Source organism: Panthera pardus, unplaced genomic scaffold (genome assembly GCF_024362965.1).
Source record: "Panthera pardus isolate Hobbes unplaced genomic scaffold, ASM2436296v1 HiC_scaffold_24, whole genome shotgun sequence".
NCBI lineage: Eukaryota > Metazoa > Chordata > Mammalia > Carnivora > Felidae > Panthera > Panthera pardus.
In genome coordinates, this window is record NW_026526810.1 from 134937427 (window position 1) to 134963365 (window position 25939).

A 25939-nucleotide genomic window follows, 5' to 3' on the forward strand; every position below is an offset into this window, starting at 1 on the left:
CGAAGTATAATTTTGGAAGATTAACCATGACCCCGATATAAATAGGGGGTTGCTATGAAGCATTGTTTTGGTTAATCCTTCTATGCAACACTGAAATAAACCAATGAAAGAGATGTATTTCCGTGAGTAATAATTCTATAGACAGATATTTAAGGATCGTACTGTCATGTTTTATGACTTCAGGTATTTATTATTATTAGTGGCTTGATGAATTAATAAAATTCGTGTAGACACAAATTACAATGAGGGCCAAGTCTGGATCAATGATGACTACTGGTGGCGGTATGAGTCATGGATGATGACTATTCCATGTCTGGAACTCTGAGGTCCAACACTAATACAACAGAAATCTAGTTTATACTATTCTATACTATGTGAGAGATATGTAAGGATCTTTTGCTTCTAATTTTATGGCTCATGGATTATGATTATATCAATATAAAAGAGTCCATGGAGGGCTCCATCAAGATGTTTAAATGATTAACCATGAAAGAGTGAGGCGTATTCCAAAGTATGAGAAGACGTAGTAAGGAAAGCAATACTATCAATATAGTCTGGAATGGATAATAAAGAGAAGAGTAAGCAAAAACACCGTAAATGAGGAAATATGAAATGCCTGAGGGAATGAAAGCAGAATACAAAGGACCAATGGATAGAAGATCTCAAACTTGATTTTCTACTTGCTCTTACACTCCTCAGAATGGGCACGGCCATGCCAATTTTGGCATTCTGTCATGGCCCCGAACTCGGTGGTGTCTTTGGAGAACGGAGACCCTTGTGTGTGAGTAACAGTCGAACTTTTTGTCTTGGTGTGGGCAATTTTTAAGAGTGGTCAATGCATTTTTAAGAAGTAGGAGATAGAATCAAAGGCCAAACATGACCCAGTAATAAACATGGGACTGGTACAAAACATTATGTTGAGATGTCCACATGTGAAACACAGAGACCGATTTCAGAAACAGATCTAACGTCTGTGGGAAATGATTTCATAGATAGCTATTAGGGATATCAAGGCTCTTATTCTGGGTTTTTTGGATTCATGTATATTTCTTCATGAGTAAGTAGTGAATTGATGAATAAGTCAATAGACAAAATATAAAGGAAAAGAATTCACAAGCTTGGGCCATTGATGGTTCCTGGTGGCGTAAGAGTCAAGGATGACAAATGATACATGTCTGGACCCCTGTATGGAAGGTGTTGAATCAATACATTGTACACCTGAAACTAATATTACACTATATGTTAATTAATCAGAATTGAGATAAAAACTTAAAAAATAAAATAGTTCATATTCATTTCCCCCTTTTTTTCCATCTACTTTCTACTTTACGGAATGGATACACTCAAGCCGATAATCATTCTGTAATGATCAGGACCTTGATGGTTCAATGTGAGTAATACTCCAAATTCAATGGGGGTTGTCTGTATAGGGTATTCAGAGTTGTCTGCGTGATTGAAAAGTATGGAATATAACTTGTGGGGATGAGCCCTGGGTGTTATATGTAGGGGAAGATCGCTGGAATTTACTCCTGAAATCATTATTGCCCTATACGCTAACATGGATGTAAATAAATAAATAAATAAATAAATAAATAAATAAATAGTATGGAATATAATCAAAGAAAGCCACATGAGGACCAGCGATGAGATTGTGTCACAAACCAAGGTTCATGATATATCTGATTTAGCACAACACATCCTTTTAAAAAAGGAGTTCTAATCTTTTAGTTCTGAAGGTATGGGACCCAGAGTAAACTGCCTGCCACTCCTAGTTGTTTTTCTTTTTTTAGTTTACTTATTTATTTTGAGAGAGAGAGAGAGAGAGTCAGAGAGACAGAATCCCAAACAGGCTCTGCACTGACAGGACATGGGGTTTGAACTCACAAGCCGTGAGATCATGACCTGAGCAGAATATCAAGAGTCGGAAGCTTAACCAACTGAGCCACCCAGGTGGCCCAAAATAAATGTAAATAACTTCTAGAAAGTCGTGCGTAGGCCAGTAATGTGAATATGTTATGAACCACAGTTTGGATAATTAATCCAAATTAGCGCAAATGAAGGACAAGTAAAAAACTTTGCTTTTTTCATTCATTTCAAAACTCAAAGTCTCATTTTATGTTTGTTCCACTGATTTTTTTTATTTATTTAGTCCCACTGATGATTTAAACATTTCCCTCTTGATAAAGATCTAGGCTGATACTCATTTCGAGAGTCAATATTCTAGTTGTTGCGCAGGATGTTGGGTTCATGGTTGGCCTCTGTAACGCCTAACAATGATTCCGTGTAATCTCTAAAAGTTAAATGCTGAAGGATTGCACCTGCACCAAGGATGTGAATGGAATGCATCTGAATAAAAATTATGATCAATCATTTTTTGAACCACTGAGGTCCACTCACAAAGCGAACTCGTGTAGGACTTTTGGGGAGTGGTCTCAGGAAAGGTCAAGAATCTAGTTGAGAAAGGTTCATGGATTTGACTTTATATTGTTAGTGAATAAATGAATGTATCAATAAGCAAATATACTCAAAGGTAAAGAAAATTAGGTCAAAACATGGACCAATTTAGAGGATATGTTATAAAACGGGAAATATTCTGTATTCAGTTCTGAAACACTTTGGTCAAGTAAGAAAAAAAAAAACATAGATTAAGGTTGTTACCACTTTGTGTAAGAAGCCGCTAGGTAGAGGGAGTTTATGAGTCGATGTTCTGCTGTCTATTTGCAGTGGGTTTCTATGTGTTTGTTTCATGAAGGAAAAAAAAGTTGAAATTAAAGAAATGGCTAACTGAATGAGTGAGTGCCAAGAATGAACCAATGATGACTTTATTTTATTCTTTATTACATCTGCTTTGTGCCGAGAATGGCCACACATTGGCTGCTTTTGTCATTACACTTAATGGTGAGGATCCTGACTGTTACTGATGTGGGCAAAGAAAGCATAGATTAGGGTAAGTAGCAGATTAAGTTTTTATTCTTGGCTTGGTCATTTTGTTCATGGATGATGACATATTATTTTCAAAAAGAATAAATGGCTTCATGCAACCATAACATGAAATCAAAGAAGACCTTGTATGGACTAATAAGAATTTGTCCTGAAAGGTCGTGCTTTATTCATTTTGCAAAAATCAAAAAACAAAAACAAAAACAGATTTCCATTCAAAAAATAGATTGCTCCCTCTCAGCTTAAGAAGATTATAGACACCTTCTAGTCATAGTCAAAGGTCTTGTCCTTGGATTGGTTGTGTTTTCCTTGTTTATTTTATTTTATTTTATTTTATTTTATTTTATTTCATTTCATTTCATTTCATTTCATTTCATTTATTTTATTTCATTTCATTTATTTTATTTTATTTTATTTCATTTTATTTTATTTTATTTTATTTCATTTTATGTATTGTATTGTATTGTATTGTATTGTATTGTATTGTATTGTATTGTATTAAAATAACCCATGATTGAGCAAATTAAATGTAAATATGCTAGTGAAATTACAACGGTCACTCTTGACGAATGATGTGAGGATTCCCAACACAAAGATTTGTTTCACTTGGGTCGGTTATTTCAGCACTCTGCTTTAGGAGCACATAGAGAGACTTACTTGTAAAAAATTCCCCCTCTTGTTTGGAAATAAATTCTGTGCTGTTGACTTTACCTTTGAAAAGGAATAACTGACTAAACTAATAAACAAGGAAAAATCCATATGTAAAGAAAATTAGAGTGGCAAAGCGTGTCCCAATGCTAAAATTTTATGAAACAAGAATTAGGATCAACCCCATTTTGCTTCTCTGAGACCTATGTAATGGAAAAGATTTAATCTTCCCCTCTGTGTATAATGAGGACAGATACAGTTGTTAAAATATTCATTATTTTCATTCTGGTACTTTGGTGGGTCCCTGGATGTTAGTGTTATTGTTGTTGCTGCTGTAGTTGTTTAGTAAATTGGTGTTTGAAAATCTGAATTGAAGGAGGCAGAATCCTGGACCAGTGATGGAAATGTGATTTGAAAGAAGGATTAAGGTCATTGCAGTTTTGCACCACTGACATTTATGAAATAAAGCATTTACCTTTTTTATCGTTGTTTTAGTAGCGTGTAGTATGAGGTACTAACTCTGCCTGTTGTACTGAAATAATTGAGATATTTTTTCTCCTTACCTAGATTATTTCTTTTCTCTATCTCACAAATACTCATCACCTCATATATGTGGAGGTGGCGGCGGGAATTTCTATTCTATTAAAAAAATTTTTTTAACGCTTATTTATTTTTGAGAGAGAGACAGAGAACGAGGTGGGGAGGGGCAGAGAGAGAGGGAGACACGGAATCCAAAGCAGGCTCCAGGCTCGGAGCTGTCAGCACAGAGCCTGACTCGGGGTTCAAACCCACAAACCGTGAGATCCTGACCTGAGCCGAAGTCGAAGTCGGACACCTAACCGACTGAGCCACCCAGGCGCCCCAAGAATTCCCTATTCTAAAATGTTTTGGCACTTAGTGTCTAAGACAGTGCTAAAATAACTCATGAGGTGTTCATTTCAGCTCAACATTGACCCAGATCCATGTGAGTCTGTGTGTTGGTCGTGGCATTTGTGTCTGAATCCAGTCTAGTTCCAGCTGTCACGTAGCTCTTTGGGACTAGGTAGAGACCAACTTATAAATGCAACAATTCGATATAATGGGCAAGGACTTTCCAGAAGCACGGAAGGCGGGCCCTTGGCTCAATCTTAAGTATCAGATGCTTTACAAAGGAGATGACGCTTGAGCCAATGAAAATCTCGCTAGGCTGTAAGCTCCATGAAGTCAGGGGTCGTAACCCCCTTGGCCTCTGCACTGCCCATTATGCCTAGCTCACAGAGCACGAGTAATAGACCTTTGTGGAATGACAAATTGCATAAGTGGTGAATGACTGGATGAAGCAGTGAGCTCGTGAATGAAGGAGGCTTTGAGTAAACAAAGGAAAACATATTGATGAAAATGTTGAGTATGCACGCGTGTTAACAAATTGATAATGAGTTGACACGTCCACTTAGCCAAATGCATACGTGCGTACATGTATGATGAATTAATTATCGAATCAATGAGTGGATGAGATGGTGTGTAAGGAAGAATGTCAAAAGGAGAATGAGTGATGAATAAATAAGTCAGTGGGTGAATGAATGAAAGACTAGTAGCTCAAGGAGTCAACAAGTGAAAGATGGGTGCACAAATAGACGAAAGAATAAGTGAGTCCCTGCATGAGTTTGTGAATTGAGTTTCAATGAGAACTGAAAGTGAATTAGTGATGAGGGGGGGCGCCTGGGTGGCGCAGTCGGTTAAGCGTCCGACTTCAGCCAGGTCACGATCTCGCGGTCCGTGAGTTCGAGCCCCGCGTCAGGCTCTGGGCTGATGGCTCGGAGCCTGGAGCCTGTTTCCGATTCTGTGTCTCCCTCTCTCTGCCCCTCCCCCGTTCATGCTCTGTCTCTCTCTGTCCCAAAAAAAAAAAAAAAAAAAAAAAGTTGAAAAAAAAAAAAAAAGAAGAAAAGAATTAGTGATGAGGGAATGAATGAACCAGCGAGTCACTGAGTGAATGAGGAGCCAAATGCATTAATTGATTAATAAGCCAAAAACTGAGTGAGTGAAGAAATGAACAAATTGATGAAAGAAGGAAAAAGTGGGAGAATTTAACAAACTAGTAGAGAAATAAGTCCATGAGTGAGGCAAGTTAATGAGCAGACGAATAAGCCAGTGGATGGAGGGATGCATATAGTAGAGTGAGTGAATAAAATAACGAATTAGTGAGTGAGTAAACGAGTCAATGGATGGGAGTGCAGTCCAAGAACAGCTTAACTGCCCTGAATGAAGGAGCGAATAAACAAATGGGTCAGTAAATGGGTGAGTGAGTCAGTGATCCGTGTGTGAGGCAATGAGTGACTGAAGTCACACTGGGATCCCTTCCCTGACCACTCGGGAGAGAGCTAGCCACACCCCAACCTCACGCCACTTTGTAAATAGCTCTACCGGAGCGCCCATTCTACTCTATCACGGGTATTTGTTTACGTGTTATCGCTAAGCCCATGTGCCCTGCGAGAGCCAGGAACCGGGTCAGATTCCACTCTGCATCCCAGCGCCCGGCCAGCCCCGAGCCTGGGAGGCGCCCAGTCAACTATTGCCGAACGAATTAATGAATAACTAAAAATACATGTGCTTTTGTGGAACCAGGCTGGCCCTTCTCAGAACGGTCTGGGAACCATCCCGCAGGGAGGTGTGCTGTGTCAGATGGCCTGCGGCGTTCTCCGACGCAGGTCCAGATTCTCCCTTGAGGCCAGCTTCTAGTGTTCGGTGCCAGACAGACAGGATACTGGCAGTTCTGCCTGCCCTGGACACTGGCCCATCCTTGGGCAACGCTGGCTTGGCATGGTGGAGTGGAAGCCCTGGGTCTTCCCGAAAGTTGCCCTTGCCTCTGCCAAGACAGGAGGTCAAAAATAACCTGGTCTTGTTTTTATGCCTCCAGCAAGTGGGCCTGCTCTTTGCCTTTGCAAAGAAACCGAGTTCCTCTTGTGGTTGTTGTGGGTTAGAGGTGAAGGGCCTCTGGACCTCGAGCCTCAGCTCCATGTCTTCCACGAAGATAACGATTGTTACGGGAATTAACCTTGTCTAGCAAGAGCGTGTTAGAAGGCCCATACTCTGGGACCTGGGAGGGAATAAATGCTTCGAAACTTACCCGAAGTAGCTGTCATTGATGGTTTCAATTGCACTTCTTTAGAAAGTTCCCAAATGACACCCACGTCATACGCAGATTCCCCTGTCCAAGAAGAATGGCGAGTTCGACGAAGTTCTAGAACAATGCCAGTTTGGATGGGATGGGTCCAGACTATGCACCTTTAAGACAGCATAACATGCCGTTCTGCCAGGGACAGATGACGAGAAAAGTAAGTTGGCGACATCTTTGCCCTCTGTGGGTATTTGCCCAAGACCGCCCCCCCTCCACTGCCCCCTCCCTGTATTGCATCATTCCTCCCTCCTGCAATTACGTGTTATAATTTTATACCCACTCTATGGCTGACGCTGACCACTCCCCCTCCTCTCCTGTCTTGCCCGTTCCTGACCCTGGATTCCATCTCTCACTCCTGGTTTCGTGTCCTTCCTTTGGACTTGGCGATGTAACGGTCATTTGGCTTGGAATATAGCCTTCTCCTTCCTGAAGACTGGATTTCAGCTCAAATCATTGGCCTTTCTACTTCGGACTGAATCAGGTAGACCCCTGTCTCCCTTCTTAATAGTGAACATCTGGGACCCTAATTTTGAGTCTTCTGGGTTGGCTGTCTTCCATCTGGGCAACCTCCAGCCCCTCCGGGCCCCCTGAATGCTGAGGGCGGGCGGCAGGATGAGCATCAGTGGCCTTCGTCTAGAATCTAATGTGTGACTGGAGAGTGTATGGACGCAGGACGTGGGACTTAGGTTCTCACATTCCCCAGGATTGTTGGGTAAATGAAGTGCTTGGACCTCATAGCGTTCAACAGCTTCTAGTTGATTCTAATCTGTGCTTTCTGTGGTTGCTCAGCTTTGTGCCATGCCCAACACACCTGTCACCTGCCTTGCACTCACATAGCCCGTTGTCTTCCTTCCTGGCTCCTCACCTCCCGTGGTCCAGATTCGTCCTGTCGTGCTCACGTATCCATCCTCCACACCCCCGACGGAGCCCTTGTTATGGCGTTAGTTATGACCTACTGGTTTCTCCCAAAGGGAATGAACTCCTTGGTGTCAGGTAACCCACCAGAAGGTCTAGGCTTCAGTGAATGTTTGGTGAACTAATCGTCCATTCTTTCATTTATTCAGAAAAAGATTGGGCTCTTTCTGTGGCACCAGAGGTTGGGTATAAGCAGCAAGAGGCAGGCCATATCCTATCTCTGCCCTCATGGAGCTTCAAGTCTTGAGTGGGAGATAGATTTCGAACAAATTTTCACTGTGGAATTTCTTAATCACCCTCGTGACGAGCTCCATGAAGCCCGGGTGCCGTGGGCTTTGCTGACCTGCCACCTGGGCTGGTCTGGCCCTTATGACAAGCTCCCTCTGCTTTGGGGGGGACACTCTGGAAGGACAAGGCCATGGCCACGGTCAGAGCTGGCAGATGGCTGTGGGTCCCTGCGGGCAGGTCCTCGGACATCATTGGAGGAAAGAGGGATGGGTGGACTTTGGGGTTTGTGCAGCGGCCCTTTGGTTATTACTTGGGCAGAAGCGACCAGCCAAACATTGTAGTCACGCGGGCCGCGTGCTTGTTAAGGAAGGCTCTGCTGAGGCTCAGGGTTTGAGCCACCCCGTCAACTTCCAGGTGGTTCTTCTCGATGTACTGCCAGATGACAAACTGAGGGTACACTGGAACATGTGTTGACCTTGTCTCCCTCTACCACATTCCATTCTGAGTGTCTTCAAACGGCTGCCCGAGAAACCACCGTGGGGGTAGCATCACTGTGATGTTCTGCAGCGAACCTTGCAGTCCACACACCTTGTTCCGGTCGCCTTCACCGATGCCACCCTCCCTCGGCCTCCAGCTTTGGTCCTGTCCCTTCCTCTGTCTCCAGAGAACCCAGGAGGCTACCTCTCTCATGCCCGGCACCACGAAAGTCCAGACTTCCCTCATGTTGGCCTGGGTCAGCCTCTGGATTGGTCTTTTTGCCCTTCCTTCAGTTTGTTCTCCATGCTGCAGTCAATACAATCTTTCTAGATTTTTCTAGAATGCATGAGAAAGAGTCCCATGCTCCCTAAAGCCCTTTTGTGAGTTTCGGAAGCCCCGGGGGAAGCCCAAGCTCCTTGCTTCTCATTCACGGTCTTTGCGACTTGGCCTCTTGCCCTGGCTCCCACCTTGGCCTGGCCCTATGTGTCACCCGGCAGACCCTCCCAGACTCTGTGTCTGCGTCTCTGTGCCTTTACACATGCTCCTGTTCTGACCCTGTCCTCACTGCTCAATAGCTGGACAGCCTGCCTCCCCCTGGTGGGTTGAGTCACCCCACATTTGGAACTGTTGCATGACCATGAACTTGACCTCCATTCAGAAACGTCTCCTGTGCTTGATTTAGATGTCTGGCTTTCCAGCCCGGCTGTGCTCGGTCTGGGGTGTCTCGGACCACCCCCCACCCCCAAAGAACCTGTGCAGAGTGTTGGGTCCATCCGTCAGAAAGCTGATTGAATGAGACACTGAATGAACACACAAAAGAATGATTGGGAGGTCATTCTGGGGGGCAGATCCTGTCCCCGGAAGAGAACCGGGGTCCTTGGCACTGGGGAGTAACACCTCCTCATGACTGAGGCCTGTACCCCTCCTCCAGCCAATTCCATTTTCCTTTTCGCCTGCGACTCATTAGGAGATATGTAACCTTAATCCTTGAAATTGCCTGGGACGGAGCGTGTTTTCACTCAAGGACATGAACATGGGGATTTTATTCCTTCTTAAATAGATCTCACTCCCCCAGGAAGTTTGGACAGGATGTGGGCAATCAGACCAGGGCTTGAAACTGAACCTTTTGCAAAAGACCCGTTTCAAAATTTGAAACCCTGTGGCCACTGGCCAGAGCTGAGTCTGGTTGGCGGGGGTCGCTGGGGCCTCCTCGCAAAGAAGGGAAGCAGAGATTGAAAACAAACCTTCAGCTGTCACTGAGCAGGCTGATGGTTTTGCAAGGCAGAATTCTGCGGTTCGGTTTTGCTTCTCTGTGAAACGAGTGAGCTCGATCACCCCCATCAGCCTTCCTCCAAGCTCTGTGCGGAGGCCTCAGACCCTCCCGGAGCCAGCGTGGAGTCTGACTTCATCCCGAGATGGATAGGACAAGCGTGTAGCACTAGCTGGGGCTGCATGCTTAGGGGTGGGCCCAGCTTAGGGCTCGCCCTTCCCCTGGGGGGGTGCCCCCGGAGCCTGGGGAGAAAGAGTAATAACATTGCATTATGCCTGTCGTCACCAGGCACGGCCGAATGTTTCCCCGTTTCATCCAGAGATGGGTGACACTGATTCCTCATTATGGCGACAAAGAAACTGAGGCCTGGGGAGGGCAGGCCCCCGTGTGTGACTCCTCCCAGGCTTCTCCTGAGTGGGCTCCCGCCTCCCAGAGTGGTGGCTGAGGCTGGTGCCCCAGGGTCACAGGTGTGGCAGGATGGATCTTGGGGGGCGGAGGAACACATAGCCCCAGAGAGCAGTCCGCAGTGTTTGAGCCCTTGGGACTGGCTGTCCCGCCGTCCCCGCTGAGCTGTGAGTGAACCCAGGCCCTGGACTGGTCCCTTGGACAGGGAGATTCGTGGCCTCTCATTCTCTTTTGACTTTTTATCTTTTTTTTTTTTTTTCTTGCCAGGAAAGAGCAGTGTGTGCCTCGAAGTCACCAGAACGTTCCAGGCTTTGGGCTCCTCATCTGTGAGAGGGAAGTGAGTTTCATTCTTTTATCCTGCAGAAATCTTGCTGCGGGCTGTGCCCGGCGGGTGTGCTGCACGTGGCCTGGCAGGCAGACCCCGCAGGGAGCCACGGGAGCTGCCACTGGAGCTGGGCTTCAGAGTGGCTGGCCTCCTCCGCGCCCCCAAACCTGTGGACGCTGCCCGCTCCCCTTCCGCCAGCACCCCCTCTGTGTTCTCTGGGCCTCAGCAGCCACCGAGGACCGTCAGGAAGGGTGACGTTTCCCTCTTCCCTACATCTGAGACTCGAGTCGGAGCCAACGGCTGCCCAGCCTCAGTGTCCCCATCTGTAACCACGGGAGAAGGATGATGGCAGGGCTCTCCGCCGTTCCCATTTTGCCTGTCGTGGGGAAGGAATGGATAGCTCTCCCTTGGACTCGGGTCCCAGCCCCCCTTCCCTCTGTCCTCCAGGCCCTTGATCTTCACTGGTCTCTTTGGGGCTGATTTGTTATATTTTCTTTTCCCTCAGATCAGCAGGATAAAATAAAAGAGTCCTGCCAGCTTGGCAGGGGCCTGACCCTGTCCCCGGCAGATGTTCCCGGGGACAGCAGGAGCTGGTGACCCCCGCCAGCAGGGGCTGCTGGCAGCTGTCCAGAGGGGACAAGGGCAGGCCTGGGCACATGTGTCCCTGCCGTGGCTTCTCTTTCCTCAGCTGGCCCCTCCCCTCCACTGTCCCCGGGCACCGCAGGGATTCTGGCCTCATTTTCTGATGGGCCCCCTCTGTGGGGTTCTCTGGGGACCACCCCCCCGGGCCAGAGTTCAGACTTCTAAAAGGGCTACTCGTCCAATCCCCTGCGCCCCTGGGGTCACTTGCTGCTTCCCTGCGACTCTGGGCCCCTGGCCTTCCTGTTCTTGTCAGTCCTCTCTGTACATACCCTTTGCCCTGTCCCTCCTCCCGCCAGCGCCCCCCACCCCATGGCTCCACAGGTCACCTATCCAAATATTTAGTACCCTGGTGAGTCGTGGGCCCACATTCCTCGGTTTGGCTGTTTATGCAGCTGGTGGGCGCTCCTCGGCCTTGGAAAAGCCATACTTGAAGTGTGGGGGGGGTCACCTAAGGTGGGTGGCATTTCCTTCGAGCGGCCCAGGACCCTCTGGCCTGAGTCCTTCACTTTGTGGGTCTCCTGGTTTCTTTGCCAGCACACCCCTTCTCAGGGACTGCACCCTGTGCAGGCTTGGATCCCTACTGGGAAGAAGAACGAGGCAGAGTGGTGGATGGGAGGGGCTGGCGTTGGCCAGAGGCGGAGGCCTCGATGCAGGGTGGCCATTCTCTGGGGTGCAGCGGGGCACAAAGGAAAGGGGTTTTGTGAGCTAGAAAGCGCTGGGCAGCTATTGGAGAAAGAAGGGAGGGAGAGGGGCCCTACAGGGCCCCCCAGCCTGCCTCTGCATAGCCCCCAGGGGGGCCGCTCCTCTCTTAAGGTCTCCCCTCTCCCCCAGCACTGGCTCGAGTTGATAGATCCTGCAGATGTCCTGTAGAGGCTCAGATGAGAACAGTGAGCGCCACTCAGTGCCCAAGTCCAGGGCGTGTCCCATACCCCTGCAGCAGCTGTCACACTGGATTCCTCCCTGGGATGCACAGGACGGAGGGGTGCAGCAGAGAGATGCCCTGAGCACAGAGTCCGGATGCCTGTCATTCCCATCTGGGAGGCTGCTGGCCCCGTTCTTCGTGCGAAGGGGCTCGGGCCCTGAGGGTGTGGCAGCACATGTCTGTGGTTTGCTCATCAAGACTAAAGAACGTAACAAACTTTTATGGCTAAGTCTACCAATTCTGTGACATTTTGTAAAAGCCCTGTAAGGAAACATCTGGAAAACTCCCTTCCTGCTCCTGACAATTGTTGCAAACAGCACGTTTCAAAATACTCAGAAAGTCCGGGCTGCAAAGCCCAGAGCTGACTCCTGGCCTGGCCTGACCGGCTAGGGGACGGGGTAGGTGCAGGGCCACCCTCGGCCCACCTGCCCTTGCCCCCTTCCCCAGAGCCCTCTGGGTGCCCGCTTGCCCTCTGCTGTGATCTCAGGGAGAACCTCAGTTTGGGAGGGTGTCCATCTGTCCTTGAGACCAGCCCATTTCTGTCCCAGCAGGGAGAGTGGCTAGGAATGGCCCAAGCAGGGCTCCAAATCCAGACGTAGTCAGGGGTGGGTCTCAGCCTGTGAGGTCAGGGCTGGCGGGGCCGCTGCGTGACCATGGGGCTCTAGGAGCGTCCACCCAGCATGGTGGGGGAGGGGGGGGGTGGATAAGTCACTTAGTGTCTGGCTCTGGGTTGGAGCTAGGCAGCGTTTATGGATGGGCATTAAATCCTTCAAAGGCCGAATAACGGTAACAGAAGAGCCATTCGTGGATCTTCGGTCACTGGTGTCATGGAATCAAGACTGTAATCAGTTTAGTCCCAGGGGTACAGAGGATGATAGTGTATTACTTAATATGTAAGTATTTAATTAAATATTTAGTATTTAAGGGCTGCAGTAACTCCCGGAGTCTGAAAGCGCTGACCCGCCAGGCCAGGCCCAAGACGCCCAGTGCTCCTCGTCCCCCTCCTCCCTCTCCTCCACCCTGCTCCAGCCTGAGTTTCTTGTGATGCCGGTTCACCCTTCCCTTCAGCTCTGTCACTGTGGGAGGGTCTCCCCACCTGGAGGTGCTCGGGACCTGCCTCTTGGAACTCCCATGTGTGATTCCGTGGCTGGCCACTTCCCGTGGAATTCTGAGTATCCGGAGGGCAGCCGCTGGCTCCTTCCAGCTCCACGTACCCCGTGCTGGCCTTGCCATTCTCAGAGTGCTCCCCAGGGAGTGTCTGCGAGGGACCCATGTGAGTCAGACACGCTCACGCAGGCTGGATTTGGTCTTGTGACTTGGCCCTCTTGCCTTCATAGGTCATTCTGCATGGAGCCGTGGAGGTGTGGTTTCCTGAGCACGAGTTTTCCCGAGGACGCTTCTGATGCGGGGAGGCCCTGCTTCACTGGGTGAGTTGTGCTTTTTTTGGTTGCCCTTTAAAAGGCATATGTGCCTGTGACTAAGGGCCACACACGGTCTAGATAATACAAAGACTATAGGTGATCAAAGATGGCTGGAACAGGTACGCAGGGCCTCGGAGGGCCCCGAATGCATGCACTACCCACCCAGAGCTGCTTCTCTGCGTGGAGGGCAGGCTGGCCGGATGAGCCACATGGGAAGTTGCCCATGGCAACCCTAGGGAGAGTGCACGCAAGGAGGCTTGGCCCCAGACAGCTCTCCCTCGTCCCCGGTCCTATCCGAGCAGTAGGGACCGTGCTCACTTCACAGCTGACTGGGCACCAGAGTCATTTTTGGCAGCTTGACTTGGGACTTGAGTTTTTACCTTCACCCTCCTGGCAGCAATGAGTCTTTTAAAAATTATGCATAGAATTGCATTTTGTTAACTCATTACTGTGATGGAAATTGCAATAAGCAATGGGAGCCGTGCGAGTTTTTCCCATAAAAGGCACTAAGCTAATAACTAACATTTATTGTACTGAACGATTCCAAAAACTAGTGTTTTTCTCCTCATTGAAAACGAAATACATGTTTATTGTAAAAGCTTGTGAAATACTGAAAACAAATAAAATGAAGAATAGGACGCCCCCTCATCCCAGCCACTCAAAGATGAACATAAATTGCATAAATGTGTGTGCGTGTGTGCGCGCGCACGTTTTTGTACACATACGTTATGCGTGTATATTTTTAACTGGGCTCCTTATTGTCATCCTAATTTTTTCACCTAACTGTATATCCTGAATATCTTCTCGTGCCATTAAGTAATTTTCTAGCTTGTGATTTTTTAGCGGTTATGTAGTATCCTAAGAACTGCTACCTCAAGACCGATGTAATAGCTGCTCTCTTGTCAGATGTCTAGATAATTTTAAAATCTGGATTGTGTATAAGTTGGGGTGAGCACCTTTGTTCATCCCACGTACATACCTGACGTATTCCCTGAAGTTCGTTCTAAAAGCAGAGTGGTCATCTCAGAAGGTGCAAGCATTTGATGGCCACATTGCCCTCCTTAAACTTTGTGCCAATTTACAATCTCAGAATTAGTTGAACAAGTGACTTTTTCTATGGGGATTATCAAGGTTTCGATATTTGCCAATTTGTTACACACGTTATTGTCGATTTTATTACCTGGGATCACAGCATTGCCCCCGTATCTTTATTGGGTCTTAGTATTTGAATTGCCAGTTCAGGTTCCTTGCATTTTGCATCTTTCCCTTGGTTTAATTTTTGTTGAAGTCCTGCACATGCTTCATTTAAGAATCAGGTAGTTCTAGAAGCCTGTTGTACAGGTATCAGTGCCCACCCGCCCTCCGGTCTCCCTACTCCACCCCATGTCCTGCTCCACAGAACCAATGGCTGTTGCCTCTTTTAACTCATTCTCTTGACATTTACATCCATGTTTCTAAGTAACATTCTTATTTTTCTACTTCTCAATCTTTTTTTTTTTTAAGCTTGAGCGTTATCTTGATTTTTCAACCATCAAGCATATGTCCTTGGCCTCCCCATCCACAAGCATACCTCTGTGCCCCACCCCATTCCCTTATATATATTTGGTTCATAGTTTTGGTTTGGTCAGGATTCAGTGTTTACATTATTATAACCACGTAAACATTCTTAGGAGCTGATCAGCAGCATTATGATTATTTACCCCTTCTTCACAACTTTTTGTTTTCTTTGGAATTAATAGTTATCTGGGTTTTGTTTGTTTGCATTTTTTGTTTAGTTTTTAATGAATTTATCATAGATCTATTCTCAGCCTCTCAATACATTCAAACCCATTCAAACAATTTTTAAAATGCGTTTTATCTTTTTGAAGAAATCTCTTCCTGGAGTCTTCTTGTTTCTTCTGTTTTGGATTGGTTGATCTTTGGGATTCCTGTCCTCATCTACCCTCATTCTCTTCCCAGGGATTCCCCTGATCCTATCTTCTTGGTTGGATCTCTGATTTCATAAATCCTGGGTTATCTTTTTTTTGTTTACTCTCTGTGTTGCTAGAGTGCACCCTCTAGCAGTTATCTCAGAAAGGGCTCATGGAAGGTATATTTTTGAAGACTTTCCACATCTGAAAAGGAGAATGTCTAGTTCACAATTGACATGGATAGTTTGGCTGGGTATAGAATTCCGGTTGGTCATCTTTCTTCCCCACAGATTTTGAAAGCATAAATAATTGTCTTCTAACTTCTAGTGCTGTTGCTGAGAGGCCTGAAACCTTTGTGATTCCTCATCCCTTGTGTGTGATCTTTTTTTCTCCCTTTCTGGAATGTGCAGGATTTTCCTATTGTGTTCTAGTGTTTTAAATGTCATGTATACACATCTTGATGTGGATCTACATTCATCCATTTTGCTAGGCCCTTTTGATCTGAAATCTGTTGTAGACAGTTTTTTTTTTTGAACAATCCTTAGATAATTTCCTTCCATCTGTTTTTCTAGAACTTTTATTTTTTGCATGTTGGATCTCTGACTGGTTCTCTAATATTCCCAAATTTTTTTCTCTGATTTTCAAACTTTAATTTCTTTGTTCTCCAAGAAATTTCTGTCTTTATTTTTAACCTATTTTCATTGCTGCAATCTCTTATTTTCAAGATTTTTTTATTATACTCTAAATATTATAAAATTTTGTTTCATGGATGCGATTGCTTTGGTAGTCCTGATAACGTTTGATATCCCTGAAAATATTTATGATATTTTTTCTGAAATTTTCTGTTTCCTACAGTCTCCAAACTTTTTTCCCATCCAGTTGTATGTGTCTCTGACTTCCATGTTATATGCTTTCTTCAACTCTACAGATATATGTATAGGTACACACACACACACACACACACACACACACACACACACACAAATACACTAATGAGCTGTTTGAAAGCTCTTGGCATTCAAACTGATGATCCAGTTGGGATTTGTAGCTGTGGGCTTTACTGTAGAGTGAGCTAGTTGGTGTTTCTATTGGGTAACCCCATGTTTAGCATTTTAAAGCCTTCTTTCTTTTGGACTGCTCAGATGCTCCAAAGGTCTTTTAGTTTCTGGCCTAGAGTATGTCTGGCTGCCACTGCTCTGAGAGGCTTGAGGAGGAAAATGGCAGAGGCAAGTGGTTCTCAGCATCCGGCTTGTAATATTTTGCTTTCTTCCTCTTCTTAATTTAGAGCTTTTACTCTCAGCTGTGCCTGCTGTTTCTGTATCAGTCACCTCTGCTTTACTTTCTCTGTGCAATACATTTTCAGTCTTTTCTCAAGATCAGGGAAGGCTCTGAAGTCTTGGTGAGGATTTGGGGAGATGTCTTCTTAAACAGACTTTCAGCCAATTCATCCTAGTTAGGCTCAGATTTTCCTGCCACATTGAGGCACCTGGTGCTGTGAATGCCTGAGACTTTTGTGGGTTCCATGGAATACATCAGCCTTTATTTCAGCCTTCCTTACAGTCAGCTTAAGATTTGGTTTTCCCAGTTCCGAATCAGTTTTCACTCTTGTCTTGTCTGTGTCCTTGTGTGCTTACCTCAGAATGAAAATCTCTTCGCCCTCATTTAGTGCAGTTTCAAGGGGGCAGGCAGGTGAACATCTGTATTGAATTCACTATATTGAACTGGAAGTCATTTACCCATTTTTCCCTGTTGGTGTGTTCCTCTTTGATTTTTTTTATCTCATAAGACATTTTTAATAAGAATAGTAGCTTTTTCTATCGCGTATTTTCAATGTCCCCCCACCTGACTTTTTCATTGGCCATCCCATTTGACTCAGGGGGCTTTTCATTTTTTAATTTCAAACATTTTTATGTTCTAAAAAAATCTATCTCTAATTTTTCCTCATACTTTGTTTTTCTGTAGAAAAACCTTTCCCACCCTGAGCTTATCTAGGCATTTTTGTTTTTTTCTAGTTCTTTTATGATTTCATCTTTTATATTTGAATCTTTAATCATTTGTTTATTGTGAGAGATAACTATATGTTCTTTTTCCACGTGTACCACATGCTAGATACTTTCATAGTTTTTGTTTCTTGCTGTGGCTTTCTATGATTCAATTAATCCGTTTATTCTTATACTAGTATTGCTTTGTTTTAATACACTATTGTTGTAATATGTGTTATTATTTGTTAGTAATAGTCTTTCATTCTCATATTGCAATATTTTCTTCATTGGTCTCATTTGTTTATTTTTCTGGATGAAGTTTGATGATGTCAGGAAGTTAAAGACATAGATTTTCTGTGGAATTTTATTAAATTGAAAATTAAAGAGAATTGATATTATTTGATACTTGGCTTTGTATAATCTTTCACCATAATATATATATAATATATATAATATATATGTTATATATATTATATATATTATATATATATAATATATGTATATTTTATATATATATTCACAATTTGTCAAATTTGACAAATTCACAATTCATCATTAAGTTCATTTTAAGGAAGTAAATATTGCTTACCTATTTCTATTGTGAATTTGTTCCTTTCTATTTTCTAAACTGGTTACTACTAGCATGTAGGAAAGAGATTGCATATTTATTGTTATTGGCTGTCTACTTGAATTCTTTCATTTTTTTCCTACAAGTTTTTATTTGAATGTTTTGGAACTTCTAGGTAACAAGTCCTGCATTTCTATATAATATATATTTTGCCTTTTTTTTCAGTATTTCATCTCTTCTATTTCTCTTGATTGTCTGATAGCATTGGCTAGATCTTCCAAAACATTAAATTGTGGAAAATAGAAATCTTTATCTTGTTTCTGGTTCACTGTTAAGTGTGATAACAAATAATTTTTTGAGGTATATGTTTTTTTATAATGTTAATGAGATACTTATTTTTAGTTCATATGACCTTAAAATCAGGAATGGGTCTGGAAAAATGCTTTTTTGATGAATATATAGAGATGTTTGTGTTGTTTTGTCTGTTGACTTGTTGATGAAATGAATTATAATAATGTTTCATAACTTTGAAACATTTTTTGGATCAAATTCTACCTTGTTATAGAGTATTGTTCTTTTAATTTACCACGTGATTGTTTTGCTAGGATTTCACTTAGGCCTTTTCAAATTTATTTTTTGTTGGTTTTGGTATCCAAGTTATGTTGGCTTTGTAAACTGAATTAGGGAACATTTCATCTTTTCTCTGTATTCTGTACCATATATGCATCATTTGAATGATCTATTCCATGAACGCTTGAAAGAACTCACCCATGTAACTCTCCTGGGATAATTCTTTGGCAACTTTTCGTATTTCTTCTGTATTCATTGGATTCTTATGATTTTTTTGCATCTGTAGAATATTTGCTTCTTTTTCTGATGTAGCTCAGCATTTAAATGTGCAAGTACTGGAATCAGACAACTTGGGTTCAAACTCTTACTCTGTCATTTCCCTTGTGACCTTGGGAAAACTGTGTCTCCTTCCTAATTCTTGGTTGCCTCAGTTGTTAAATAATTAAAATGAGAGCCTGTAGCTAAGAGTGCCACTGTGAGGATTAAAGAGATAAAGTAACTTGCACCTTGTCTGGCACATAGCGAGTGCTCAATGATTTTTCAAGACCTATTATTAATCCTGGAAAATAATAGATTTTTTTTTGAGATTTAAAAGCTTCTTAGCATAGAGTCCATAAATAGTATTTTTATAACATTCCAATCTGTTTCTATGATTATATCACTTTTGGCATTCTTAATTTTGTGTATGTGTACTTTATCTCTTTTTTTATTAGATGATCTTGAGGAGTGTCTGCTTTAGAAGTTTTTCAAAGAATCTGTTTTTGGAATAATTTATCAATTAAACTGTGTGCGTGTGTGTGTGTGTGTGTGTGTGTGCTCAAATTCAATAATATCTGCCTTTATCTTTGTTGATTCCTTCCTTCTGCTTTTCCTGAAGTTTGTTTTGTGGATCTGTCCAAATATTCCTTATGTTATTCTTCTTAAATAATGAAAACATTTCATGGTATGAATTTGCCTCTGCTTGTGACTTTGACTGCACAAGTTTTAATATGTAGTTTTTAAAACATTTAAAAATTATTTGTAAATATGCTTTTCATTTCTTCTTGTTCTTAGGAGAAATAATTATCTGAATTAAATGTGCAAAGTAGAGCTTATTTTAAAATCAATTTCTAATTGATTTGGCTTGTGTGTTGTTGCTTATGTTGTTTTACTCAATTGTGGTTATATTTCATTGTGGCTTGGAGAATATGGACATGTAGATTCTACTTTGGAGAACTTATGGATGTGTCCTTTGTGCCTTATATAATCAATTCTGTAAACATTTCATGGACCTTCAAAAGTAAGGTGTACATCTTGTTTATAGGATATCGATTCTGATGTAAAGACATTTAGTTTTACTAGGTTTTCTGTTGATTCTTTTGGATTTTCTTAGTAAAGAAAGAAGTAATTGGTAAACATAACTTAATCTCATTCCAATACTTTGTAACATTTATCTATTTGCTTTATTATTACGTTGGCCATAGCTTTGGGGACAGTGTAACTTAATATTACTGAAGTAAGCACCTTTTATTTCTTATTTCCTGTTAAATATGATGTTGCTTGCCTCTGAATTTGGGGTATGTTTATCACTTACTTTTTTGCCCAATTGATGTCTTTATAACTGAGAGGGCACTGGAAACTATTTCTATCTGTTTCCCTCATTTCCCTGGGATGCTATTTTATTCCTAATGTAAATGTTTGTGAATGTTCTATCATTGCTGTGGATTGTACCTTCCACCTCTGAGAGGTGGCTTTTAGCGACCTATTTAATGATTTCACTCTTGAGTACTGGACATTGCAGAGGCACCTCTGCTTTATTTTCATTTGTGTTCCGGAGTTAGGCAGCCCTACTCTCCCACGTGAGTGTTTCTAGAAGTCTGTATTCAAGGCAAAGTGTTTGGAAGTTGAACCAGAGACTGTCATGTTCCCAAGTATTCTGCTCCTCAAGAGCTCAATATTCTGTATGTTTCCAGGCAATTTCTAGCATTCCACGGATGTTCTTTAATTTTGTTCTTTTCAAACACATAGTTGACTGCCTTAAATTCAATTCCTGGGGCTAGAGATGGGCCCCATTGGGTCTGCCTGATGATTTCTATCTTTGTCTTAATTTCTTAAGTATATATGAGATCTATGCTCTTACGACGGGTATCAGCAACTTTATTTTTCCATTTTTCATTTATTTTTACAAAGAAAAAAGAGCAAAGTATAATTAAATACTGCTTCTCCAATGCAGCCACACCCTTTATTCAGACCAAATATTACCCAGAAGCCCAATAAGTAAAATGGATCGAATCAATGCTGCCCTACTTGGAGCTGGGGGGTGACCTCGAGCCATGGGTATCATTGCAACAGAGGCATGGGGGGACCCCAAGGGCACCTCGGAATACCCCGTGAAAGCCTCTGCAATGAGATAATTTAGGCAATTGCACAGATCGAACAACTTTCTGTATACGCAAAGGTGGGGGTGCCGTTGATTGATGGCAGTCAGCTGTTGTATGAATTTTGTGCGTTTTGAGATGTCAGTGCATGATGGTGTGGGCTTCCTGAAAACCAAATGCATGATCGTTGAGGCCTTCCTGTTTACCTGTGCCCATTCCTTGGATTTGAACTTTTTTGAGTTAATTATTTCAAGCGTGTCTCAAGTAGACGACAGATACTTTGGATTTGAGGCTTTGCCTTGACTCGAGAAACCTCCTTTTTAAGGTGTATGTAACCCACTGACATTTTAATTGTTTGATTGTCTTGTTTGGACTTAAAATAATTGCACTAATGCTTGTCTTATATGTCTCGTCCTTGCTTTCCTGATATCTTTTACTGTAGAGATCACAGTTTTCATTTTAAAAATGTTCTCTGGTGATTCCTAGAGCACTCAACCAGTTTTCAAGTGTGTTAGTGTTTACATCTCAGGGTTGTTGTTTTTTTTTAAAACCATACTTACATCTGTATTTGTCCACGGTAAAAAAAAAAAAAAAAAGAAAAAGAAATAGCCTTCTCTGACTTTGTGTAATTATTAAGGTGAGTGTGTATCTGGTTGTTTTTTCCCCCACTCCTCTTGTTCATATGCTTCAGATGATGAGGTCTGAGGGTCTCATCACTGTCTCCTGTTTGCCTCCCCACCCTGTGTGCCCCAGTCTTTGGGAGGAGAGAGTCGCCTCTCTTTGCTTTCTCTGGGCCTGGCCCCTTCTGCAGGAGCTGAAGCTCCTTGCTGTTTCCGGGCTATGGATTGTGTAAGCCTGAAACCCTAGCACTTTGTGCCCTGCCGTGATCTCCTGTCAACACGTGGGTCAAGTGACCGTCTCTTTCCCCCTGAGCCGGTGAGCTCTGGAGAGGCGGGACCACTGAGTCAGGGCAGCCTTGGCCTCCACACGGGGCGATGCCATGGGTGTGCTCATGGCCGAGTGTCTGCAAGGATGTGTGGACCATTGGTGCGTGGGAGAGCAGCTGAGGAGCAGACAAGCGCATGAGTGAACCTTTGAGGGGGATCAAGGAAGGCACACACGGGCAACAACTGAGAGAAGGGCCCAGCCAATGGACAGGTGGCGAGTGGGGCGTTGACTGGGGTCTGGGAGAGTGAGGAGGGCCTCCAGCCGCCGGCCATCTTGTTGGGGAACTGGGTGGGGAGGGTGAGCATGTCTGCTTCTCTAGAGCCCCAGGAGGGCAAGGATGCTTTCAGAGTTCATCCCTGCTGTTTGGAGCTGTTCATCCCTTCATTCTTCGCTATTCTTACTATTCGTTCTACAGAATGTCTGGTTCTGGTCACTGGGGATTCAAAGCAGAGGCCAGTGTGACCCCTTCCTGCCCAGAGGAGTTCCCATTCCAAGAGGAGACATGAGTGGCGTCCTCTCCAATCATGGACACAGAGAAAATAAAAGCCATCAAAAGGAACTCTCACAGCGTCCCCCCATTAGCCTTGCCCCATTGCTTCTCTTTACCTGATGACCGGTGGAGGAAGCCACCTGCCGCTGGCCCATGGCACGCCGCCACCTGAGCACGGGCTCCACCCCGCCTTCCCCATCTCTGGAGCCTTCCACTGTCATGGCCGGCCTCTCCCCTCTCCCGGGCCCTTCCCGTTGGGTCTTAGCATGCCGTAGTGCCTTCAGTCTTTAAAAATTCCCAGGAAGCTGCCTCCTCCCTCTACGTGCTACCCTCTTGGTGCTTTCTCTGTATCTCACTTTCATCTGGCTTCCGCCTCTACTGCTCCACTGGGAGAGCTTTCATGAGGCTCACCAGGGGCCTCCAGCTGATGGCTCAGACTTCTCGCTGGCGCTTCAGACTTGGCGCCCTTCTCGCCTACCTTCCATGCCAGACCTCTGCACGGGTTCTTTCAGACCTTTTCTTATGGCTCACTATTCCTCACCTGCATTCAGGGCATCACGGAATCTCTCGCGTCCTTCTTCCTGACTGTTCTCAAGCGTGCCCCCCTCCCCACATCCGTGACCCCTACCCTGCCCAGGGTGCAGCTCTCGATTTTGAACTCCTGTACTCTCTCCCTCTCCCGCTCTTGGCCCTAGAAGCACTGTCTTTTCATATCAGCAAGAGCTATCGTAGAAAAAGCACGAAGCTCCCATCTTTTATCAGCTAATAATGGCTTTCCTGTGCCTGAGTATAATAAAATCTGTAATCTTTAACCTTCATGATAAGCCTCTGAATGATCCAGCCTCCGCCTAGCTCCTCAGCCTTATTTCTGGCACGTCTCTGGCTCTCTGTGCGCCATTCGCAGGCCTGCTCGTTTGGTTACCAGGCTCCATCCAGACCATGCTTCCCCTGTCTGGTCCGTGCTCCACCTGGACCCTTCTCCACCCAGTCCTCCGCCCTCCACCCTGCATTTCCACTCCTGCCCCCTCTCTTCCTGTTTTCTTTTCCCGTCCTTCATCTTTTGCTTTAAACTGCTTCTGAGGAGCTCCCCCCGCCCCCTTGGTTGGATCTTCTTCCTAAATGTTCCCAGCTCCTTCCCAACACTTTGGCCTCTTTTAATTTTGGAAGTAATGTCCTGCGATAATTATATCAATGCGGGTCTCCCCTGCTAAGCTAGAGGCTGCAGGGGTGGGGAAGAGACGATATCTTATATTCACGGTTCCAGCACCTCGGGAGTGTTTAAAAAAACATGAACTTACTTCTCTGCCTGCTCCCATGGAAGATGGGCTGGTGCTGGAAGAGGGACACAGGCGGGGTGCTGCGGAGGGTCGGGGCACGCCTAGGGCTGAGTTGGCCGAGGTGGGGTCAGGACTCGGGGAGCAGGAAAAGGGTGGGGGTCTAGGCGGAAGCCTTGAGCGCCATTCTGAGGGCTTTGGTCTTCAGCAACGGGGTTGTGAGCAGGGGGCTGACATGCTCTGCACCGGGTGTCAAGACTTGGTGGGTTAGCGGTGTCCCCCCACCCTGCTGCCCGGGAGCCTGCTCTTGCCCCGTCTTTGGAGACCAACTGGTGTCATGGCTGTGTGTTCCATTTCTGCAGGGGGTGGGGGGGATTGACAGTTGGACCTCGAGAGGGGATGGAGAGACTCAAGGGAAGCCTCTTGGAGGAGGTGGAGATGTGGAGCAGGGGCAGTAGCTAGAAGAACCCCCCCCCGGCCCCCCCCCCCACTCCCGCTCACTGGGGTGCGGGACTGGCGTATGCCAGGGTGGGGTGGTGGTTGTATGGCAAGGACCATCCTAGCAGGGGTGAGCTCGGGCAGGTTGCCACCCCAGAAGTTGAGGGGCCCCCTGTCGCCTGTGAGCTCTGCCCTGGAGCGTCCCACGCTGCCACGCAGAGCAGACCACTGCCCTTCACTTGGAGGAAGAGATAGTTGCCCACGTGGCCGAAGCACGGTCAACGTTGAGTGATTTGCCTCTCCGCAGGCTTTCCGAGCCGGCACGGCCTTCCCGGGAGAGATGCCACTTCAGGGTAGAGGCACTGCTCCCCCATTTACGGTCACCACGTGTCTGCTTCCCAGTGCCAAATCAGGCCTCAGAAAGCTTTCTGGAGGTGACGCCAACTTCAGGGACAAGCCCCGGTCTGGGGTCAGCACCACTCCATGGTTCCTGAAGAGAAGGTAGACTATGGAACGTAGGCTTTATGATTTTTGACCTATGTAACATGGTCCACTAACTCTCAGTATCCAATCCATCCTCGGAGGGCACCCCGGAGGTGTTGCCAACGTGAGGGAAGAGAACGCTGGGTTTAGCTCCCGCACCGCCCCGTGGTAATTCCCGGTGCCTCTGCCCGATGTCCGAATTGTGCGACAAGGCCTATTACTAAGTGCACCCTCTGGGCGGTTGCTGGAGGGGGTGCAACTCGGGGGCAAAGACGCCGAGTCCAGCCTCAGCCGTGGTGCTTGAAGAGATGGTTTTCCATGTGGCGTATGCACGAGGAAGCCTTTGTGTGGCGTGGTCCCCCCACTTCCCGGAAGCCCCGCCAGCTTCGGGAGGGCTTCGTGGAGCCAGTGCCGCCTTCGGGGGGAGCCACCGGCCCGGCCTCCGTCTTGCCATGTGGTTATTGAAGAGCTGTCGCCCCTGTGTCGAAGTTCCCGTGTCTGTGCCCATGCCCACCTCTGATCGATATTAAATTGAATCTCAGAGGGCTTTCTGGAGGCGGTGCCGAGATGGGGGAGGAAACGGAGGTTCTGACCTTAGGGAGTCAGTTGGCCAGAACGACATCTGCTTTGCTTACGAAGATGGCGTGGTGGTTACTGCTCAGATCCAGTCCGGCCTGAGAGGACCTCTGGGAAGTGCCCCTGACTTTGAGGCGGAGGTGGCCGTGAGCCTTTCCTCGTGGCATACGTGTGTATTTTCTAACGCCCGGTGCCAGGGTTTACAGCCTGGGCTTCACGTGCCCTGGGACAACCTGCTTGGCCTGCTCAGGACGACTGGGCAGGCGTTCTTTCCGGTTGCACACGGGCCGTCCCAGAGCGGTCATTCGGCCCGCCGCTCCCCCACGCGGTCCCATTGGCCAAACGCCATGGCCGCCCTCCCGCTGTGCCCGCCCACCCGTTCCCTCAGATCCGGCGCGGGGGCCCGGCACGTAGTGAGCACTTGATCGGTATTTCTGGAATCGTGAAATCGGTAACGTCGTCCGCTTCTGCTCGGTGGGACTTGCGGCCTTGGAGGGCTTCCTGGAGGAGCTGCCAGCTTTGGGGATAAGCCACCAGTTCCAGCGTCGGCACCGACTCCTGACGGTGGAGACAAGACTCCTAGCCTGTTGTGTGCTTGTCGCATGATGCATGTGTTGTGCTCGGCCTGCCTTCTGATTCCCCCAGCTCTGGAAGGCTTTCTGGACCTGCCCTCAACCTCCGCCCTCGGCGTCCCTGTGTGGTACTTGGAGAGATAGTAGACCGTATAGCGTACGCTTTATCTGTGACGTATGTAACACGGTCCACTAACCCTCAGTATCAAATCCATCCTCGAGGCTCCTGGAGACGACGCTGTCTTCGGGGAGGCGCCGCCGGACCCAGCCGCAGGCCTCTTCGTGGCCCTCGAAGACCTGGTTTTCTGTGTGGCATGTTCTTTTCTGCATGATGCAAAATGACATACTCTCGCTCTTCTTGTACCAAGTTCTGCCTCGGGAACTCTCGCCACCTCTGGGGAGGAGATCTTGATTCCCTCTGGGA

The 25939-nt window shown here is 46.0% G+C and overlaps 2 long non-coding RNA genes and 1 other non-coding gene across 8 annotated transcripts in view; all 3 read left to right on the top strand.

Moving 5' to 3' along the window:
* The window catches only part of LOC109274564 (uncharacterized), a 28118-nt gene extending 26714 nt beyond the window's left edge, over positions 1-1404 (top strand). For all 6 annotated transcript variants that reach the window (XR_008417340.1, XR_008417342.1, XR_008417343.1 and 3 more), the window contains one exon: positions 700-1404. This is a non-coding gene — a long non-coding RNA (uncharacterized LOC109274564). The remainder of the gene's footprint in view (positions 1-699) is intronic.
* Positions 257-332, top strand: LOC128773282 (small nucleolar RNA SNORD113/SNORD114 family). Its single transcript, XR_008417558.1, has one exon. It is a non-coding gene; the product is annotated as a small nucleolar RNA SNORD113/SNORD114 family (small nucleolar RNA).
* Positions 1405-1415: 11 nt separating the features above from the next.
* LOC128773067 (uncharacterized) lies at positions 1416-23264 on the top strand. Its single transcript, XR_008417346.1, has 5 exons — positions 1416-2947; positions 6734-7223; positions 10305-10374; positions 13264-13353; positions 22098-23264. It is a non-coding gene; the product is annotated as an uncharacterized LOC128773067 (long non-coding RNA).
* The last annotated feature ends 2675 nt before the right edge of the window (positions 23265-25939 follow it).